Here is a 12391-nt window from a genome sequence, read left to right as displayed (position 1 = left end):
TCTCTCTCTCTCTCTCTCTCTCTCTCTCTCTCTCTCTCTCTCTCTCTCTTTCTTCTTGATCAACTTGGATTCATTACTCAAGGAAACTTATGTGGGAAATCTGAAGTAGAGTCTTTCCAAGTCTCCAGCTCTTGATTTGAATATAGAGGGAGTCCAGAGGAAGCCAAAATGTAGAGGAAATGCCTGCATGGGTAGAGACATGAAGGTAGTTGGCTTTTCTGGATCTGAGTGATTCCTTTTATCTCATGAGAGGCAGAATAAGAGACTGTGAGCTATATGCTCTGTGTATCCTGGCCAGCAGATCTCAGGTGGGTGTCTAAGGAAGGCTGGTGAGGCAAAATGTTGTGGTGGGGGGCAATCTTCAGACACACAGCAACAAAGGCATTATTATATTCTAAGAAGTCACGTAATAGGACAGTTGTCATTCCTGAACTCATGTGGTTAAATGTACTGAAGGGTCCCTATAATGAGCTGATAACCTTTCTCCTAGGACTCCTGACATGGCCCCAGGGGAGGATGGAGTGGGGTTTTCCATATAGCAGCTTTTTTTTTTTTTAAATGGCTCAAAACAGACTGTGTTGTCATTGGAAAAAAAGCGTGTGTGCAGTTTCTTGCAAATGTTAGTTCACAGAATAAGGCTCATACTCATTAGGCTGAAGATCACACATGCAAGAATATTTAAGCAGCAAAAATGGTCTTGATCATTTTGTTCCCATTAAAGAAAGGCTTTTTATTAGGGGTAAGGAAATATATGCCGTAAGGCACACAGAAATACAAAAGCCCCATGGCAAAGCAGAGGGAAAGTTTGGACACCAGAGCTCAGCCTCTTCTTAAGGCCTGCTTTTTAAAAGTCCTTACGTTCTGTATCTTTGCCATCTGCTTAGTTTCATTATGATCTCTTACACCAACCCTCCTCTGTGGTGTGTTAACTGCTGCCTTTTCTACAAGGCTCCTTTGCCAGCTTGGAAGCACTGAGACTCTGTATATATCTCAAACAGTAGTTTGTTTGTTTGTTTGTTTGTTTGTTTTTTGACACACAAAAAAATTCTTCCTCTCTTAAGTTGTTTCAAGCTCACAATGGCAAGAAAAGGAGTTACCAGAAATGTGTATTCACCCTAGGCAGGGCACTGAAAATGGGCCAACAGAACAATTCTCCTCAAATCCAGCTTAGTGAACCAGTAAATGGTCTTTTGTTCCTTCCAAGAGCATGGCTGACTCAAAGTGTCTGTACCACAATAGAGCCCATCACTTCTTGGTAAAGACTCAAAAGCCCCATTTTTGGAGCTTGCTGTATGCCATGCAGAGAGCTCCACCAAAGAGCTTCTTTACTTGGTAATTGTTTACTTTTATATTATTTTACTACTATTTTTTTGAGACAAGGTTATATGTAGCTAAGGGTAACTTTGAACTAAGGATGACCTTGAACTTCTGACCCTCCTGTTTCCATCTGAGAGCTAGATTACATATACAACAATAAGAAGTGATATTGTAAAGTGTACCATTTATTGGAGTATTCTCTGAAATCATTACCTGCCTTTGATAATTAATTGTATGATGCAAAGGAGTGATATTATACTATTCTGTTTCATTCTGTAGCCCAGGGTAGCCTGGAAATCACAGAACCTTGAACTTGTGGCTGCAGTCTCCTGAGTGTGGGTTTATAGGCATAGTCAGTCCCATCTGGTTTACCATGTATATTTGCATTTATCATACATATAGGTAAATGAATATAAATTTATATTTGCATAGTATATTATTACCCTCCACTCCTATAAAGAAAGAGCCTTGGTTTTTCAGTATGGAAAAAGGGGTTTACAAAGAGCGTGATTTCAGAGGTGATCATTGCTACTGCTCTGCTCAAAAGAAATCCTGGTTTTACCATGGCTACTGTTTTGCTAAGTAAACATGATGTGCCTGTCAAATTGCCTTCTAAATAATGATATTTATGCTCATAGATCAGTGCTCCTTTCAGCTTTGGCCAGAGAAACTTGATTTTGCAGTAGGCAGCAGTATCCAGATATTTATAGTTGGTGAAAGGCCTGAGACGAAAATACCGCTGAATGTTGAGCCTTAAAGGAGACATTCTACAATTCCTTCTCCGCCCAAGGCTCAGAAAACATGCTGGATGAAGGGTAAGAAAGAATATACGAGTTGAGGATGGAATAGTGTGTAGTGGCACATCATGTTCTGGAGATACCACTGGATTTGATCTAACATAAGCTGTGATTGCTTGCACGAGATCAGGCTTGTAAAGATCCTGTCATGAAGGTGGAACACGCATGATGAGTATCTATAGGGAGTTAATGGTAGCTATGGGGAGGTGTCCTCCCCCCGGAGGATCTGTTTCCAGTTAATGGTTGCTGGGAAGGATAGAGGCATTTCCTTGCATGTAAATAACTCTCCAACCGACCTCCTGTATATAACCTTCTTAAAACTCCCAGGACAAAAACAAACAAACAAACAAACAAACAAACAAACAAACAAACTAGAACACCATAAAGGCACACAAGCAAAAGCAGACAAATTGGAAAAACCAGTGGGAGAGGGACAAGGAACATGATCAAAATAAGGAAATGAACAGTGAAACCCATTATTACATATAATTAATATACATTAAATATATGTTTAAGAAAGAACTTTAAAAGTATTGTTTTCAATTTTCATCTCTTACTATATTCTATTCTTGGCTTCTTCTGATTGTCATCCTTTTTTTCCAGGGTGTTCCCAAAACCCATCTCTACCCATCCTAAAAGAGGGGACTTCCACCCCTAGACCTAGCAGAGAGGGGCCACACAGAAACCCCTCTGACTGGCGATCTGAATTCTTGCTTGGGCTGTGAGGCTAAGCACTGCAAGGGAATATAAATAAAAGTTAAAAATCTCTCTCTGGGTTCCCTGAGGGCCAAGCCTGACTGCATAGGGGTTGATGTCAAAAGTATCCCCTCTCCAGGGAAAAGACATCGCAATGGGTATGGCCCTCATGCCTCACTGGACAACAACAGGGGGACCGGAGCCATTACAAGGTCCCCTTCAATTACTAGAGGTCAGGCCTCTATCCTTGTCTTCACAAGATTAGAATCACAAGAGCCCTTCTATACTTAGAGAAGGGAGGAGATGTCAGGGGCATCCCTGATTACACACTGAAGGCCTAAATTCAGCCATAGGCCTAAAATCAGCAATAGGCCTGTCATACATGTATACTAACACCAAGTCTTGGGTCTCTGTGGAAAAACATTGAAACAGATGGCTAAAAGCTAATGTAAACAGGCAGCTTTTGTGGAAATTTACCAGGCTGAGTAGTCATAGACCTTGTAAATAGGTAGCCTTGGCAGACAATACCAACTTAGATAAGGACAAATGAGTCATAGGCAGAGTCATAGTGACCTGTCCCCTGAACCTTCACCCAGCTGATACCCTGTTCTGAAAGATATCTGTACTCCCCCTGAACACCCATGCTCCGGTGTCATCCCCTTCCCCTCGTCCTGCCTTTTTGTGTTTATAACCCCTGTGTGAATAAGTAAAAATTACGATTTGATTTGAAAAAAAACTATGCTTCAATAAGAAGGACAATTTAAAATAAATGAGTGCATTTATTAAAAAAAAAAGAAACTGATAGTTCCTGATATTGAGGGCTTTTCACTTGAAATCTGAAGTCGGGTGTTGCCATGAGTTGGAGGAAGTCCATTGGGGCCTTGCTCCCTTTACTGGAGTAAGTTCTGTTTCTGGGATGTGGAAGTCTGTCCAGGTTCTCTACCCAGTCTCTGCTAGTATCTAGGGAGAACATCCTTTTGTTACTGTGGAGTCAGGCTGGAGATCTGCTCTCCAACTGGACCCTTTTTGATATCCTCCTGTTGCTGCCCCTTATTACTCCCAATGTTTTTCCAGTACTGATGCCACAGGCCTGCAGCACTTACTGCTGAGTATGGTGGAGGTCCTGACTCTCAGTGGGCCTCTGTGGACTCTAGCACGAAGACTATACTGCCTAATTGTGAGCTGCCAGCATGGTTTCACTGATAGTGGCTTGGGAGGCATTCTCAGATGGAGTTGTCTTTAGTGTTGCCCCAAGAAGGGAGTAGAATGATTGTTTCCTCACAGCCTGGCATGGGTCTGTCTCCTCTTGGCCTTTGCTGTGCTGGCAGGGCAGCTGGATATGCTCTCTGTAGTATGTGGGGTTTTCTTGGAGTAAAATGGTTAGTAACATATTTTTTTTCCTTCAAATGTTTCCTTTTTTTCTTGGACTGTCCGTTTCCTATTTTGAGAGAGCAGATGCTTCTTGGACACATTTTTTTTTTGCTTGACCATTGACATTTCTGGGTTATCAACTTCTCTGGTATTTAGCCTGGACACACAAGGTGAAAACAGCATGTTTTCTGTCATTCCTCAAATCTTGAAGCCTCTTTCCCCTCTGTGTTTTTCCAGGCGTCAGCCCCTCTGCAAGTAGTGTGCTTGCAGTTTAGCTCAATTGGTGGGAGGAATAAGGACAAATATGGCTTTTGCTTTTTTGGAAGCAGCATTAATCATCTTTGATTTATAGTTATTGTTATCACATATGTTTCCAATGTCAAATGCTAAACAAATATTGTTGTTATGCATGTATGTTATGCATGAAGTAAATGCAAAATACCTAGAATGAAAAAGAGTATTTACATCTGGTTATCTCCTGTTATTACTACCCGTGGATACCATACACATAGTCATAACTTTCCTTATTAGAGAGGTAAGGTTCACAAGTGATTTTAAAAAGTAAGCAGGGAGTTATTTTTGCTTTAAAATATTAAGTGATTCTTGGAAAAGGTGACTGTGTATAATGTAGCAGTAGTGGCATGAGCTTGTCACATCAGGAGGCCCTGTTCTTGCAGCAGGCAGAGTGGATGAGATGGAGGATGATGTGTTCTGAAGTTTAACTGTAATATGAGGCCACCATATCATCTCCTGTATTGCTTGATGCAGACAAATGGTAAACTTCTACCATTCATGGCTTACAGTGGATGACCAAAATACATGTTAGTTAGATTTTTTTCACCAAAAGGAAGAATTTGGGTTGGGTTAGAATGTAACATTAGTTACTAAAACTGACCTCATCAGCATTGTGCTTACAGTGTTTCCTGGTCTTGTTTTGTGATTTCTTCTTGCTGGAGGGGTGTAAGAGAAGATGAGGTGAAGACAGAATTGATGGTGGGAATCAAAGACCTGCTGTGACTCAGACCTTCTCTTTCTGTTTGCACTTAGTTCTGTTGTCTTTTTAGACTTGGTTTACTATAAATTGGCAAATACTCACTACATATATGTATATATATATGCATGTATTCTATATTATTTCTTTCTACCTATGTATCTATCATCTATCATCTATCTAATCTATATCACCGATATCTATTTATATCTATCTATCATCTATTATCTATATCTCTCTATATGTATAAGTATCTCCCAAGTTTATTCTCAGAATTTTCATATTGTCATGTCTTTATTTTGCAAATTTTTATACACCAGGTATTCAGTCAGGCAGTATTCAACACTTAGTGCTTGCTGTAGTATTGTAAATACAGTGATGAAGCAAGACAGAGTTCAATCTAGAGACATCCTTGGTAAGCATGTGCTTTAGTTATGACACAAGTCATAAGTTCAGAATTCTGGTTCTCCAACTTTAGCATTTGAACTTGAACAAGTTCCCTAACCTCTATAATAGTCTTACTTTTAATTTTCTATCTATAAAATATAGACAATGGTTAATCCTATACATAGTATTGTGTATATAAAGTGAAATCATGAATATGGAATTTAGTCAACAATAACCCTGAAGAGAATATATGAAATACAAACTACCAGGATGTATGTTCAGGAGATATAAATATGTATGAAAATTTCTGCCACAATATTGTAGTGATAAATTAAAGATAAAATCAGTGCCAGTGTTGTTGCAAAGTTAAAATTCATAGTAATTATAAGTGTACTAGAGGCTCATAACTAAACAGCTCAGGAGACATTAACCTCATGAAACTTACCCTGAGTGATTAAGTTTTAAAACCATTTGAAATTTAATTTGGTGTTGGTGATTCTGTGATAGTAGGACTTCACGGAACAGATTCGTAACTCATTAAACTCAACATAGTTTGTAATGTCCTCCTAAGAAGCAGGCTTTTGTACCATTCTTAATTAAGGTCATTACTTGATATAGTAGGAAAAACTTAATTCTTACCACATGATTAACAGTTCTTCATTAAATGTACAGTGGTTTCTTGAAACAAATTCAGGAACACAAGGGAAATAAAATTAGGACATTTCCTGTTCTAGAACTTAGCGTTATGAAAAAACAGTCAATATATCTAGAAAACTTCTTAGTCATTTACAGATAGTTAACTCTTCCAGGAACAATACTATGAAGCAAGTCTCCAAAATTCTAGAGCCTAGGAGACCCTTTGTGATTTATGTCATTTAGCAGTTTACTTAGAAATTAATTACTGAAATAGTACCCATGTGTTACAGAGGCAGAACAACCCAGCAAGCATATCTCTAAAGGCAAATCTCATGAACTCTCTCTCTATATATGTATATGTGTATGTATATGATGTATATGTGTATATAATGATATATATATGTATGTATAAGTATGTGTATATGATGTATACATGTATATGATGATATATATGTATGTATGTGTATATGTATATGATGATGTATATGTGTATGTATATGTGTATATGATGTATCTGTATACATGCATATGCATATAATATAAATATATTCAATATTATAAATGTTATATATCATAAATATATAAATCTATAATATATAAATTATATAGATATATAATAGTATGTATAATCTAAAAATATATAAAATATAGAAATATATACAAATATAGTATAAAACATAGAAATTATATAAATATATATACACATAGTTAATGTTTTATATATAATTAACATTAATATATGTAATTATATATGTTATATATAAATATATAGTTAATGTGTGTGTATGTGAGTTTAGACATATTTGCTGAAAATATAAGGCAATTCTCTGTCACTGGATATCATCAAAACCTTGGAAGACAGGTAAAGTGCTACAGGAGGAGCTTTATACAGACAGCCCTGGTCAAGCTCAGTGGGTCACCAGACCAAACAAACAGATATGAATGTGAGAAAGAACCCTGTAGGGGTGGCTTCAGGGGTATGAGGAAGATAGTAGAATAAAGGAGTTAGAGAATGATAGTAGCCAGAATAAATTCTGTATAGTAGAATAAAGGAGGTAGGGAATGAGAATAAATTATATACATTTAATAAAATTTCACAGATCAAAAATAAAACTGGATATTCATGTACATTTGCCTTCATTCATCAATTCTTTTGCAAACAAATAGTCTATAATATACCAGGCCTCTGTTAGATCTTGGGGAACCAAAACCTAGTAGGTAACTCTGGTGATTGATGCAGCCTGGTAGGTGAGGTAGTTATGTGAGTCACAACTATAGTGCATGTAATAAGTTATTTTGACACTTCAGTATTAATGAGAAAGAGGAAGTGATAAGCTTAGCTGGTTAGAATTATGATAGATTTTACTGATTTACTTGAACATGGCATGATGGGTTTTAAAAGATTTTTATTTATTTTATAATAATATTTTTATATATCTTACAGTAAAATTTTATGTATCTTATAATAAAACTACATCAATTTATTAAAAACAAAGGTTTCTCGTGGTTCACAGTTTTGGAAATTTTAGTCCATGGTCACTTGACCCTTTGCTTTCAGCCTGTGGTGAGGTGGGATATTATGGTTGAACATGTGGTAAACAAGACTGCTCACCTAATGGTGCTTAGGAAGCCGAGAAAGACAGCCGGTCAGGGTCCCAATATACTCTTTAAGGGTAAGGGCCAATGACTCAACCTCTTTCATTTCCCCCTAAAGTTTCTACCACCTCCAAGTAGCGTCTTCAACACTTGGGACCTTAGGGGATATTTAAGATTCAAGTTATGTCACAGAAGTAGAGCAAGGAGGACAGGTTTAAAAAAGACAACTGCATTTCTTCAACATGAAGCCATCGAAGAGGACAAGTGCAAGTGACTAAATGAAACTTCGTGTGCCTACAGCATCATCGTGAGAATGGATAGCAAAAAAAGAAGGAAAGGAAGGTGACAAATGTATAAAGGACCTTATTGTTAAAACTATAATTTGGGATCTTATCCAAGGACAAATAGCAAACATTTGACATGTGCAGGAGGGAAAAAGAGATGATCAGATTTCCATGTTGGATCCAGAAGAGGTGAGGGGTCTAGAGACCATATTGGAGCCTTAAAATGCTATTACCCTATATGTCAAATGAGATTGACATCCTTTTGCTTAATTTTCTCTAGAATTGAGTATCCTCATTTTCAAGGTTTTCTTTTTGGAAGAGTATGTTATATGCAAAATTCCAATTTTCTACTCACTAATAAAATTACAAAATATCTTAATTATAGAAAAAACAGAAAATGATAATGAATGCATAGATGTATCTAGCACACAGTCTTAATAAAGGTAGCATTTAGGCTGTATTTTAACACAAGTTTTGATTGTTATTTTTACACATACAGCTAAGCTTCATGAGATTCCATTTATTAATTGTTGGGTTTTTTTTCTGCTGTTAAACTTGAGAATCCATGCTTTATTTGAGAATTCAGAAGGTACAACCAAAATGTTGCTGCAGTTACAAATACTTCTCATAAAAACTAAATGATGGAATTTCTGCAGCAATTTCTCAAAGTTCCCAGTAAAAACTTAAGAGAAAGGTAAATAAACCAGCCTTCATAGAAAAATTTACAACTCTCATTCAAAAGCAGCTCTTAAAAGTAAATATAACACTGAAGCTGAAAATGTTATACCCACAAAAGTTGCCAGGTCTAATAAATTATTGACAGAACACTGCATCAAAAATAAGGCAATTACCCAAGATGTCATTAAAGATTTCTCCACTTCATAACTAGACAGAACTGATCTATCTAGGAGCACCTGACATTTCATTCAGTTTCAGGATGTGTGAAATCCTTAAGGACAGAAATGATAAGATGTGATTGTCACTCTTTAGAATACTTGCAGGAAAATCAATTCTAAAGCACAGAGATGCAAAAAGGTTTAATCTTTCAAAGGATACTGTTTAAAACTCAAGAATGTGATAAAGCACACAATGGGCACTCGTGAACAAATGCAATACAGTGACAGCAAATTGATTTGTTTAGTACTGTTTCCATTTCATGTCATCAGGAGGGTTGATTTCAACTTTCCTTTTACCTATGTCAGACCAGTTGGTACTCAAGACTGTACCACCAGACTCCATAAATGACTTGTTCATGGCAAGTTTCACTTCATCAGAACCGTCTGAATAGATCTGCTAAAATAACTTGTTTAAAGCTGCATCACCCTCCAGCTTCTCGTTCTTTTCTTCTTTGATTTCACCAACCAACTTATCCCAGTTCCTGGTATAATGAGATGAGGATGGATACATGCTCTTTACATCTGCTGTGAACTGTAACGGTGTGGGCTCATCTCATGTCCCTCTAGCTTCTCCCATCTCACCGCCTCTGGCTTTTTCATTTTAATTTCAATCTTTGTTGAAAGTACTTTAAATGTACTCTGTTCTGGTATTATAGGGTGAAGCAACCTCAGTTTCAAACTATAGTCTTCTCCAGAAGGAATTTTCACCAAAGCAGACAACTCTTTCTGAAAATTCCACATGTACATCATTCTTCTGAACATTCTTGATCATAAGTGTAATGATTACTTGAGATTCTGTTTGACACCAGTCATACTTGATTTTGGACTGGGTCCTCTGAGATGCAGACACTTCAGGTTCTGATCCATTCTGAATCTCTTGGCATCTTTTAATCCAGATGTCAAAATTTGTATCTGTACTATCTAATTTCTATCCTTCTTCAAACATTTCTAAAGCAGAAGCGTAGTCTTTTTCATGGTATTCACATATCCCTTTCCTCAGAATAGCAGTAGAATTATTTGGATTGAGTTCAAGAGACTTTACATCAGCAATACCATCACAGTATTTCCCAAGAAGAATGTGACAATAAGCTCTCTGACAGTAATACTGTGCGTCATCTGGATTCTATTCCAAAGCCTTAGTCAGCTCTAACGCTGCCTGGGGGTCTCCGTCCAGAGCATCTGAGAAGCTCTGGAAAAACTGCTGGGACGATGCAGGTCCTGCTGCAGCTGCCGCCATCCCTAGGAGTCATGAAAGCTTCCGCCTGGGCATTTTCTACCTTGGTTACCAGCCTAATTGTTGGTTTTAATGCCTGTGCTATCAGTGTCCTGTTCAGAAAGTCTTTTCATGTGCCAATGAGCTCAAGCCTATTACCTACTCTCTCTTCTGTCACTTATTAAATGTATCTGGTCTTATGTTGAGGTCCTTCATCCTTTTAGAGATGAGTTTTGTGCGGAGTGATAGGTATGTTTCTATTTTAATTATTTTACATGCAGCAGCTATCTAGTTTGATTAGCACCATTTGTTGAAGATGCTGTTTTCCTTCACTGTACATATTTGGCTTCTTTGTCAAAAACCAAGTGCCTGTACACACACATGTTGAGTTATGTCTGGATCTTCAGTGAGATTCCATTGATCAACATGTCTGCTTTTATGCTGATACCTGCTAGTTTTATTGCTATAGCTCTGTAGGACAATTTGAGGTTAAGGATGGTGATACCTTCAATAGTCCTTATATTGTTCAGGATTTTTTTTTACATATCCTGTTGTATGTGTATGTATTTCCATATGAAGCTGAAAACTGTCTTTTCCATTTCTTTGAAGAATTATGTCAGAATTTTGATAGTAATTACATTAAATTTGTAGATTTATTTTTGGTAGGATGGCCATTCTCACCATATTAATACTACAGATTAATTAATCCTACAAACTGTTGGATGTGTAGGATTAATATAGTGAAAATGGCCACCCTACCAAACTTATCCAAGGCATTCACTGAGTTCCTGATGTATGAGGAAGAACATAGATTTTTATTTTAAGCCAGAATCACACTTGGCCTTGTCTAGTACCCTGAGGACCCATGACTTTATCTCTAGTACTCAACTCTTTCACCCTGAGGCTATTGTTATCAATCCCAAGGCTATTGTATGCTCAGTCTGTGATGTACTTCTAATAATCAGTATCCCCTCTGAGCAATATTGCTTGATTAGCTTCCTGTTGACTTCTTGCCATTGTATGATAGTTTTCTGCTGACACTGTTCCATTCCTCATTACATATTGTACACAAAATGCTATGCTTCATAATAAACTTTCTTGGCATAAGATAGAGCTTGTTCAAGACACCCTGATAGCAACTTTTCTATCTTCTTTCTTTATTTTTTGATCCTCTGGTCTTTCCTCTCAGGAATCTTTTTCACTATAGAATGACCTGCTGGTTCAGGTCAATGAGAATGAGAAATTGTTCTTTCTTCTGGTATCTTTTTCAATTTCTTTCTTCAATGTCATGAAATTTCTTTTATCATATGTCTTTCACTTTCTTTATTAAAATTGTCCCATGATAATTTTTGAGGCTACTATGAGAGGTATTATGTCTCTAATTTCTTTCTTAGTAGGTATGATGGGTATTTTTCATTTTCAACTTGACTATACCCAGAATTAACTAAAACCCAAGTGGCTGGGTATACGTGTTATGGATTTTCATCTTAATTAAATAATTAAAAGTGGGAAGACCAACTTTTTTTATCTAATATTCTGAAGTGGGATGATAGGCCTTTAAACCAGATGTTTTCAGGTAGGTAGACCAACCTTTATTCTGGCTACATCTTTTGCTGGTCATGAAAGAAGGAAGCTCTCTCTTGGCTTGCTTGTTCTTCCTTTCACTTGCAAGTCCACTTTTTCACTAGCATTAGAGCCTACTTCTTTGAGATTATGTCATATACTGAAGACCAACTCAATCATTCAGCCTCATCAACTGACTAACTTCTAGATTCTTGGCCCTTCCATTCATTGGAAGACAGCCATTTTGGACTAGCTGAACTCAGCCTGTAAGCCCTTCTAATAAATCTCCTTTATATATCCATATCATCTATATATGTATTATCTATATCTATTATTCATTTATATATTGTATTTCTCTAGAGAAGCAGGTGGTGAGGGGAACAGGAGTGGGAACCAGGTGTAAGGAGAGCTGAGTGGGGAGCAGGAGGGGACTGGGAGAGAGAATGAAAATTTGTGAGGTAGCATCTTTGGGACAAGCTGAAGATGGCAGAATACTGGGAGTCTATGGGGGTGACTCTAGCTGAGACTCCTAGCAACTGGGATAGGGAGACTGAAGTGGCCAGTTATTGTATCCAGGCATGACTTTCAATGGGGGGAGGGAAACATCAACCAACCCACAAAACTTTCAACCCAAAAATGTTCTG

At 37.3% G+C, this 12391-nt stretch overlaps 1 pseudogene; it reads right to left on the bottom strand.

Moving 5' to 3' along the window:
- Nucleotides 1-9203: 9203 nt before the first annotated feature.
- Nucleotides 9204-10208, bottom strand: LOC114626066 (annotated as a pseudogene).
- Between the last annotated feature and the right edge of the window lie 2183 nt (nt 10209-12391).

This window comes from Grammomys surdaster, unplaced genomic scaffold (genome assembly GCF_004785775.1).
Source record: "Grammomys surdaster isolate TR1022 unplaced genomic scaffold, NIH_TR_1.0 226, whole genome shotgun sequence".
Lineage (NCBI taxonomy): Eukaryota > Metazoa > Chordata > Mammalia > Rodentia > Muridae > Grammomys > Grammomys surdaster.
This window is presented reverse-complemented; position numbering and strand designations above follow the sequence as displayed.